At 39.1% G+C, this 10,259-nt stretch overlaps 1 protein-coding gene across 1 annotated transcript in view; it reads right to left on the bottom strand.

Annotated features, from left to right (window-relative positions):
• Positions 1 to 4,409, bottom strand: part of baiap3 (BAI1 associated protein 3) — a gene marked incomplete at its 3' end in the record, with an annotated part of 53,944 nt that extends 49,535 nt beyond the window's left edge. The window contains 1 exon segment of the mRNA XM_083895877.1: positions 4,326 to 4,409.
• Between the last annotated feature and the right edge of the window lie 5,850 nt (positions 4,410 to 10,259).

Raw genomic sequence — 10,259 nt, forward strand, 5'->3', positions numbered from 1 at the left:
CAGGGCTTCTAAATGTAGTTTTTAGTGCAGAATTCATTCAGTTTCAAACACTTTTTTCGACTTAAGCTTATAAAACCCAAGCTGATTTAGACAATAATTACCGTTTGCTACTGCTCTGTATTTTTGTTATGAGCTGTTCGTATCTCGGTGAAAATTTACGCAAAATCGTAAAAAAAATATTTTAGAGGTGCAACTAACACTTATTTTCATAATGAATTTATACGTTGATTATTTTCTCGATTCATCGAGTAATCGATTGGTCCATAAAATGTCAGAAAATGTTCAGTGTCATGGATTTGTTTTTACAGTGTACCTACTGTTCCTACTTCTTATCCCTTTCCTGACGTGCACATACAGGACAAAAGACTGCCAGATATGAAGTACATCAATACAGTGACCGTGTTTGAGCTGTGTTCTGCAGCAGCAGTGTCACTTCACAATGGCCATTGTTTGGTTCTCACTAACACACCTTTTTAAACTATACTAATCCTTTGTGCTGGAGCATTTTCTCAAAGTGTTTGTTCCATCTGCAGACTTCAGAGCGCTTTTACACAGATGTTAGCAGTTATACACGTTTTCTTTCAAATGCAGAAGAAACTCTCGGGAAAAAACGGCCATCAATTTTCAATCTCACAAACCAGTGTTTAGGAAAACGACGACTGAATGATTTTCGATTTCTGCTTGAACAGTGCACACCACAACGTTGCAACAGAACTGGTATAATGTGAGTCTCCAGACTGCAAGAATCAAGCAGTAGTAGAACAAATTTGCACATTTCCATAGTCCTCTGTCCACTGGTCATATAAAACCATTACCACCCACAAATATTTAACTTTCCTCCACGATGGTCATTTAAACTAATGGCATTCATGACAACAGCGTAATTAATGTGCTAATTTCTTCTGCTTTCTTTTGCCATCGGAGACACCGAGTGTGATGCTGTGGAACGCGATGATTGCGCAAACATCGGTGCTTCCTTCTGTTGCGTTTCCTGCTTCATGACACATTGTTTGAGTTTATTTGTGATGTAAAAAATTACTCACCAGAGGAGTAAATAAATATATATTTTACATATTCATATCGCAACAGACAAAATAAATAAACTATGTCTAAATAATAATGTAAACAATATATAGTTTTCTTTGTCTGGTAAGTGGAGTGGTCGGACAGGAAGAGAATGGACTAAAGCCTGCTGCCAGCTAGTGATCGGAGGATTTACTACAACAACAAAAAACACCATAGTAAACAAATGTCGAGGATATTCCCATATAATTACAGCACATGCATGCAATAATACAGTGTCATGCCATTAAATATTGCAGTATTTTAGTTTATCCCCTTTTTTTAACGCCCCTAGACATCTGTGGTTATTGGTGTGGTTTTTTACCAGTGGAAAATGGGCTAAATAGGAGGGCGTAAAAGAGAATCATCTGTATTCCTTCTATAAAAGCATACATTTAGTGCCTTACATTCCTTCCGAGTCTCCTGGAGGAGGATATTAACCATAATGACACTGACAGCAATGTTATTGAATAAAAAGCACATTGTGACCTCCATCAGTTAACCGCACGAGCCCGAGGAGACATATATTCAAATCATGTCTCTAAGTAGATTATACTGAAGTGTCTCTGAAAGACACAACCAGGACTATCAGACCATTAAAGCCAAAACCAAAAGCCTCATCAGTGGCAATCAATGTATTATGTGACCAATGTTAGTGGACATACTGTGGGGATGAAAATGTCACTTTCTGTTTTAAACCTTTAACAAGCTTTACAGGGGATTTGAGTTAGAAAAAAAAAATGCATACATGCAGTCATTGATGTGGCCTATACTGCATGCACCTGCAGATAACACATAATCTATAATCCAGCAAAACGAAACAGTGCATCTAGTGGTTGTGTTGTCAAGGCACATGACGAGCACTTTGGCTTGGAAACTGACTGACAGCCAGAGAAAATCCTCCGTAACTGAGGGCTGGGAGCTTTGGTAAAGGGCGTCTGTCTGCGCCACAGCCAAAGCTGAAAGCAGAAATCTTCTGACAACTGCGCACAAACTTAAACAATGGCAGGGGCTTATTATACAGCAGATAATACACCCTTTTGTTTCATTCTGGCAGACAAAAAAAAACCCAGCAGCTATTGAGTCTTTAGGGAAAAGCAATGATGCCACCTCAAACATCAATCGGACCGTACAAGACACTGTGCAACAATACAAGTGATACGCTGTGTTCACGCAACCACTCACACTTGCTATAATTAACACTACAACTCAACACTATATTTATACGGCGCTATCATAACTTTAATAATTTCACTGAGTGAGCAGCAAGAGGAAAAACACTGTGGAGGCACTCCTTTAAAGACAGAATTGAGCCTCTCTGTTATAATAAGAGGGGATGCTTAATTAATAACTAATGGACTCATAATAAGTGGCGTTATAACCTCCCCACAAGGCAGAAGAAGGAGTTACACTCAGAGTCTCATCCTTTAAAGTATATGAAAACAACAGGCAAAGATGATTTCAGTTATTGGTTAAACCCAGGTTTCTAAAACGGTGGTTCCTGTACCACCAATACCTCCTGTGAAAAGTATGTTGCTCGACCTGTTTACACCACTGTAATTTAAACCTTGCCAATAATGGTGTGTACTGCCAGAGTTCAGTATTTTCTCAGGTGGTTTGACAACCACTGAGTTAAATGACTTTGTAATGACAATGTTCGCTCAGGTCTGACGGACAACTTTCACAAATCATGGTGATTTTCCATCGTATTGCCTCAAGACCTCACTGCACTCACTCACCGCAATATGCATCAAAACAAAATCACTGAATTAACCCCCCGCGCATTTCAACTTGGAGCGCAAAATCTGGCATTGGGGAGAATATGCTGCAGAAGAGGGGCGTTTACTTAGTTAAAATGACTGGAAATGAGTAGGTTTGAGTATTTTGTGTTCATCCAACAGATGCAAAACATCCTAAACACACATATATCCACCCATACATCTAACACCGCCATGCTAAAATACACAGAACAGTGAACAGTGAAATAAGAACACAGGAGACTGGAGGTGAAATGTGCTGCACTCTTGACCACTGTCATTATTTAAAATGCAGGTAAATTAGAGGTTCGCTGTTGCTGTTGCCATTAGCGGGGGGTAAAGATAGCTCTAGCAGAGAGGTATGAGTGTGCGTTTGACTGTGTGCACAAGCACCGGCAATTGATTCACACACACACACACACACACACACACACACACACACACACACACACACACACAGAGTGAAAAAATCTCCAACTGTGCATGAGTGGCTAAGAGAGGGTTAAAAGCAACGATCGATAGATGTGAATAGGTCAGAACAAAAGCACCACTTTTGATTCCGGGGGTTCAGAATGAAGAATCACAAGTGTTAGGGATGAGACGTGTTGGCATCCGTGTGCAAAATCACGGAATCGGATATCGTTAAAAGAAAAACCTAAAATCTGGTACGATTCAAAAACCCTGAATATCATGCAAATGGTTCATGGAGCACATACTGTACATGCAGTGATCATGTGAGCTATGTGGATTTATTTTAAGATAAAATAAGAAAAGAGAAAATTATGAGTAGAATTTATCTAAAAAAAAAAAAAGATTATATGAGATCTATTACTGGAAAAAGTGACATTGAGCCATCCAGCTGTGTTACATCTGTGTGTATGATGTGTTTTTTTTTTTTTAATTGATAGCTAATGTTGTGGTATATTAGCAAATGTACTCTTTATAATAACAGTTCATTTAGCGATGGATACAAGCAGCAAAGCTATACAACACTTTCCACCTGTGGAGTCTTCATATAAAGCAGCAGCAACAAAAACAACACAATCATGCACCCTTTCACTGAAATCAGCAGTGTGTTTATACCTTAATCTGTGTTTTACTCAAAAATAACTTCAGCTACATGATGACTTGATGTTAAAATGAGATGAGGATGGAAAACTTGGGTTTTTGACAGGTTATGACACACAATATATATGGAGTTTATTACCATATGCACATTTTTTTTTTTTTTTTTTTTAAACAAAACAAAAAACAACAACAAAAACAGTGGTTTAAACCATTCAGTGAAAAGTCTCCCTTTCAAAGAACAACAATCTGACATAAATAATATAATTTTGACAACAAAAAGTGGAAGACAAACAGATATACAAACAGAACTTTAAAAAATGCAGTAGCTCTAATCAACAAGTGCAAATTAAGCAGCCTCTGACGCATTTTTTAAACTACAGTCGTAATTTTACCCCCCAAAAAGGGGCTCAATGATGAAATAATCCCAGCTCAGCTCACCTGTATGTCAGGACAGCTGTGTCTCTGTGTCTCCCTGTGTCTCTGAGTGTCTAACTCGCTGTTGTCGTCACGGTCTAACTTCAGTCACTGCACCGTGTTGGATGTTTTTCTTGTAAGAGGAAAACATACGAAAACGTTCATATTTCAGTCCCTCTGCTCTTGTTTCCTGGGCTCACGCGCCGCCGATGCTCGCCCAAATATGGTCAGAGGAAGCGGGAGGGACACTTCACTGTCTGTGTCTACTGTCGGAAATATGACAATTACGAGCATATCTCAAAAAAGGTGAGGTTGTTGTAACTGTGCCAGGTACATTTGAAGAATAAAATGTTTAATATACACCTTCTGTGAAACCATCGTTATCCTATTTAAACATTGTCTTTATCTAAGTTGAATAAATTCAACTATTAGACTATGAACATTCACTATTGCTTTCTTTTTTCAATGTAAACATGGTTAGCAGATTACAAGTTAGCCATTAAGATAGCTAAAAGTGAAATGTTGATTGGTCGTTTATTGATTTTCAGATTTTTAAATTTAAATTTATTTTTAATGTGAAAGGGACTTTTTGTGTTGAACAAAAGTGAAATAAAGTAATACAAATCAAATTAATCATGATTACAATAACTACAATAAAAAATTATAGACATTTGTATGTTTTGGTCTGTGTATTGTGTTTACTACTACTATGTCTACTACTTTTGCATATTTTATGAATTTGTATGTATATGTACTGTATGAAAAAAACGATCAAACAGTGGAATATTTAACCATGGAACCAACTTACAAAGTTGGAGCTCCATCACCAACCTTGATATAGGACTTTCTGCTGCTGTACATTAATTACACTCAGTGCTTTAAGTGGAAAAAAATAAGTGCCGGTACTCTCCTTATACAACTGTTGCCAGGTAATTTAGGCGGTGGGCGGTCGGTTCCAACAGATCATTATAGGTGCATTATGTAATAAATCTAAATCAACTGGCCATAAAATCCTCCTAATATGTCACAGAGATTCAGGAATAATGTTCATATAACAAACTAAACTCACCAACAACAACAGTACAGCCAAACTATTTGCATTATGCGTTTATGTTTTGAAATCATGTTTTGGCATGTGGCGCCCCCTACCAGTCATTGCAGTCAATATAGTCTCAGCTGCCGAGCAACCACGGGTTGATTGCAGTGTAGTGTAGTGTAGATTTAGGAGGACCCACAACATTGATATTATTGATGAATAAGATCTTCATATACTTAGTATAATTAGTTGTGATAGGCTATGACCTGCGTATTGTGTTTTATTTTGAAAGGGGGGCGGAAGTGTTTTACTTTGATTCTGTGTCGGACTTGCTGTCTGGTGCGATCTGCTCTGTTGAGCTTGACGCGATTTAGCAACGGCAATGGCAAAAACTGAACCGCTGCCTATCAATAGCGCTGCAGCACAGCGAGCCACTTCTGGCACGCTGCCCGTGGAAATGCTCTCATTGGTTGGAATGGAAGCGATCAGCAATGGCGACTGCGCCCAGTGGAAATCCAGCGTACCAGCCCACTTACAGCACTGTTTACAATCGTGTTTTATTTGTTTCACAGTAAATCATTTTCACACCTTGCACAGTTAAATTGATATCAGTGGACATGTTGCTACGCTGTTTGTGTGTGCAAAATGTATAGAGCAATATGTTGTTGACAGGTGTTGCCAAGAGTGGCTAGCTTCTTGTTTCCCCAAGTTCTGACTTCTGAATTCCAAAGTAAATGGAACACAGCATTAGTGCCTCTGCTCTGACTGGCCACAAAAGAGTTACACTTAAATTACGAGCAATTTTCTTTTTAGGTTTCGGTTTTGGTTGCTTGAAACATATAGCGCTCTTTTTGAGGTGAATATGAAAAGTTGGATTTTTTACGGTGTGCACCTGAAGGCATCAGTTGACTGTTGCTGAGGGATGTCGCCGAACACAATTCTCATGGCGACGTCGGTGAACCAGGTCCAGCTGTCAGTCACACTGACACTCTGTTGTGCTTCATTTGGTCAAACGGTATTTTCAATGCCGTTATTTTCGAGCAACACTTGAATGGGACATGAAAACACACGCACGCACACACACACTCGAACACACGCAGTGTGGTTTCCATACTTCAGAGGACATTGACTAAAAATATTTTCAACCATTTGACCATCAACCATAACTAGCACTGGCCTTACAACATGTCTTCACATATGTAATCATTTACATTATGGTGACCTGTTTTGTGTCCCTATAAGGAAGACATTAGTCCCCATAATGTGATAATGTGAACAGATTTAGGTCTTTGCAACATGAACACATGTGCGTGTAGGACAATAAGAGTCAATTCCAATTCCTATCTTAGCCCTCAATCTTAACCCTCAAGCTCAACCCTTAATCTTAACTGGCTCTCAAAACCAAGTGTTGAGGGTTATTTTGTCACTTAGAAATGGGACACCCCTTAAATGCAGATACGTCTTCAGACTGTAGGGGGCAGAATAACGCGAAAGCTGCGTCCAGTCTGTCAACTCCAAAAAAGAAGAAGAAGAAGAACACATTTATGTCACGATTATTTATTTGTTATTTTATTTCAGTCAAGTTATTAGGTTGTCAGTTAGTTATAAGATGATACTCATACAAATACCACAACCACGGACATATTCAGCTGACAGTTACCACACACCACGACTTATTGAAAAGTAAACCATAGCAAACGATCGCGTGTCCGCACCGGCCGGCTATTAACAAAAGATCGTAAAATAAAAATAAATGTTACACAACAATAACGTCAGTAATCCATAATATGAGCCTAAACTAAGATAATACAATGGTTTTCATCATTTTTATATCTCTATTAACAAAGAAAATACTTCATTTCTATCGCACTCGCTTCGCTGCTTTCGACGCCATCTTCTTATGTGAAAACACGCAATGCATTCTGGGTCCCTTGTTCCCAAGGGTGGTCTCGGAAAATCTCAATATTGAGGGCGATACAGCCCTTAAACTTGCCCCTCAACTTAATTTTTCTGAGAATCGGGACAGCACTTGCACTAGAGGGAGCACACATTTTTGAGATTGAGGGTTAAGATTGAGGGTTAAGCAAGGAATTGGAATTCACCCTAACCCTAACAACAATCTCCGCCCAGTTCCTCGGAAATAAGGTTCTGCCTCAATGGGACCAGGTTTTGGTCTCCATGAGGACGACAGGTCCTGGCGAGGTCAGTGTTTATGCCAGCGAGAAGGTCCTAAAAAGGTAACAAATACAATACACACACACACACACACACACACACACACACACACACAGAATACTGGCCGCTGACACCTGTTGTGACGGTGTCTCACAGTAATATTGACAGCACATGTGAAGACGGTTGTGTGGATGGTGAACATCATAGAGAACATGTCAGGCACTTTCCCACTCATCTGTTTGCACACGCGAGAAAAGGCACGAATGCTTTAAATAGGCACAGGAACATTAATTACATACTTGCAGGGAGAGGTGTCTCTCTCCCTATCTCTCTCTCTCTCTCTCTCTCTCTCTCTCTAAGCACAGGCATGATTTCACACGTGGCCATTATCACAGGAGCCGCAGCCATCTCATGATGAAGAACTGATAATTCACCAGTGCGTCCCCCCCCATCAGCATCAACGCTTGTCCACATCTTTTCTATTACAGTAATATCATTCCTCTTATTTAAAATACCAAAAAAGAGGAGTTTCTGAAGCATTCACCGGAGGACGTGGAACTATTTAAACCCAAATATTAGGTGGGGGGTGGGGAACTGGAAATTGGTTTTCTATATCTAGATAACTGCTCTGTTTGTGGAAATAGCACAAACATCCCCACTGCAAACATCAGATGTCTTAAAAAGGTTAAAAAACAACAACACTGGCGTCATTCAAGACGTTGCTGCTGCCTGGCATTCAGAATTAATTCCTCATCCCCTATTTTTTTTTCAGTTCAAATCAAACGGCGATCAATACTCGATCGTTGAATGGGCCATGATTGGATAATAAATGTTAAGAGCCTCGGTTGATTATTTTAATGCTGCTTTGTGTTTCGTTAATGCAAGTTTACGGGATGACTGATTGGGAGTGGACGCGCAAACACAAAAACATTCTCCAAAGCACTGACCTCTTTCATTTTGATGTGTTTTGACACCATTTGAGAGAAGAAAAAAAATCAGGAGACAGGAGACTTTTCCCATGTTGAGTGATGAGCCACATGTGACCCTTTGCCTTGTTTCCATGGACACATCATTAGAGAAGTTCCCCCAGCTGGCTGCAACTGATGTGCTGACGGAGAATAACAAGCAGAAGATTTGGTTACAACTGACAGGAAAAGCAGAGGACTCCTTCTTGTTAAAGGTACAGTTCAATAAAAAAGCAAATGCAGTGAATATTACATTTCTAATTATGTGTTTTTTGGTATTGTTTGAATAGATTCTGCAATTCCTGCACTAATTGTGAAAAATGTATCAATTAAATAATAATACATTCCAATTACTACTTCTTTCCTTTTCATCCCTCTAATGAATATGTACGACATGTATCTCAGTGGAAAAGAGATCGAGCAGGTTTTTCAAAATGACTTTGTTTTGATTGCAAATTTTTAGTTATTTTGTTCCCTTCAAAACGCCGTGCTCGTCATCATGTTCAGCAGCTCAACACTTACGTAAACAAGTGCAACAGAGGGAACCAACTTCATTTTTTGATGGTTTTAATGTTGTCAACTGGTTTGGCAGACGTGCCGACAGGTTCACAAGTGCACCCGCTCAGATTTGACCCACTTTGTTCTGCTTATGAGGAGCTACATATGTATGTATGCATGTGGGATTCATGACTTAATATCAGCGTTCCAAATACCTCCACAGTGAAAGACTGTTAAATTCATATAGAGCAGGGGAAAATGTTTAGTTATTACCCAAATACATGGAAAAAACAACAACACAAAAGATAGTAAAATACTGAATTACATGCCTAAATCCAGCAGATTCTGGGGGATTTAAGACTTTTAATTCCCCGGGCACTTAATTAATAATTCTCAAAGTCAATGGTCCTTCCCTAGAAAATAATTTGAATTAGAAGAATTAGAACGAGTAATATTTGTACACACACCAATTGGTTATAGTGAATTTGACCTCATTCATCCAAGTTGGTACCCACAAATACAAGGCAAGATTCCATGTGTCACTGCGTCATTGATCGCTGGATAAACAGCTGCGGAGATTTGTGGGTAGTTCACACAAATTCTCTGTGCAAAGTCCTTGTTCTTACAGTCGATAACTTAACATCCTTTAAATTATTCACGCAAGGGCCCTTTCTCAATACCCAAGTATGCCAGTAAGTACTTGAATACATGGGAAGTACATACTTGAGAAGTACGACTGGAGTACATACTCGCCAAGTACGATCTCTTCAATTGGAACAGCGGTGGGTGATGCCAAGCACTTAAGCCTCATTACCGCCACCTACAGTGTTTATGAATGAACATATAAAATAGTTTTAATGAATGCATGCATATATTGTTATTTTCACATTTTAAATATTTAACTTATGTATTAATTCATGTTTATTTAAATATACAGTACCATGTGGAAAACAGATAAACAACATGTCAACAACAAATCTATTTTAAAACTGCGTTCCGGGACACAGAAAAAATATTTATTTCAGGTTTATATTAGTATTTTATCCTGTTTATTCCGCCGAAATGAATTCTGGGATATATGGCTTTCCCAAGTGCGCTCAAGTCACCACCCGATGCATACTTAAAATAAAATGGGCGGAGCGAGAACACTTCCGGGTATGAGAACCGTACTCGCTGCTCGTGTTCTTGAGAATTGGAACAGAATTGGACTGAGGCTGATGACATTTTCACAAGTATGGGAGTACGCAAGTACGGACAAGTATGGATATTGAGAAACGGCCAAGG

This window comes from Microchirus variegatus, assembly GCF_963457635.1.
Source record: "Microchirus variegatus genome assembly, chromosome: 10".
In the NCBI taxonomy this organism is placed as follows: Eukaryota; Metazoa; Chordata; class Actinopteri; order Pleuronectiformes; family Soleidae; genus Microchirus; species Microchirus variegatus.